Source organism: Nilaparvata lugens, chromosome 14, assembly GCF_014356525.2.
Source record: "Nilaparvata lugens isolate BPH chromosome 14, ASM1435652v1, whole genome shotgun sequence".
NCBI lineage: Eukaryota > Metazoa > Arthropoda > Insecta > Hemiptera > Delphacidae > Nilaparvata > Nilaparvata lugens.
In genome coordinates, this window is record NC_052517.1 from 730,065 (window position 1) to 731,191 (window position 1,127).

Sequence of the window (1,127 nt, forward strand, 5' to 3'; positions counted from 1 at the left end):
CCTAGGAAGGCATTATTACTCCCAGAAACTAGCCAATAAAACAGTCACACAGAGTGCTGTGAATAGTAAATACTTGCCACAAGGTAATGCACACTGTCAAGTCTTGAAAGAGGCTTTTTTCGTAAAAAAAAATAAAAAATCGAATACTAAATCTATAATATAATAAAGGAAAGAATCGTCTTATACAGGTAGGGGATAGGGAATTGACGAATGACGCATCATCACGTCTCAACTACTCAACTCATTAACTTCACATTTTCCATATACATTCTCAATTTACCGAGGATGGTTATAAGCCTATTTTCAATACTTCAAGATTTCAGTGAGTCAATTGGACCCTTGCGGAGCACGGGTTACGTGCTAGTTCTACAATATTATTGAATAAAACGGTGGAAAATTATTTTTGGCATCAGGGAGAATATAAATTTATGACTGCATATATCTATTATATTGGGATTAGATATTGAGTTATGGCCTAGAAAATTTATGTGAAAAATAGTATTAATAAATTAATTAACTCAAGAATTTGGTTTACAACATATTTTATTGTCAAAATTAATGATTTCTTGTACATATAGCATATAGAATGAATCAAGCCAAAATTAATTATTACAGATGGAAATAATTTTGGAAGTTGCATCTGTACAAATGCTAATTAAATATTTGAATGTTTAATTAATTTGTTTGCATCTGTACAAATGATAATGAAATATTTGAATGTTTAATTAATTTGTTTAAATTCTATCTCAGAGATTGTCAGTTTGGTGTAAGGGTGAGCATTCCTGACCGAGGTACTGTGAGGTACTGGGTTCGATTCCCCGGCTGACAAATATTTTTTTAAAGTAGCGCTCATCGAATTTCCATCTAGCTGTTTACCCTGTTGTCAATATTTGCAGTAGCAGAAGTCTTCGGGGTGATTTACAGTATTTAATTGGGATTTTCGTTTAATATTAATTATCCAAAATTAATTATTTCTTGTAAGATACAGGAATGTATAAAGTGTGAGAGAAGTATCAAAATACATAAAAGTATGGAGTAGAGGAGTTGACTGTATTTCTTCTTGGAAACCTTGTTAATTAATGAATTTTCAATCACTTTTCACTAATGACCTTCCGATAGCCAGTATA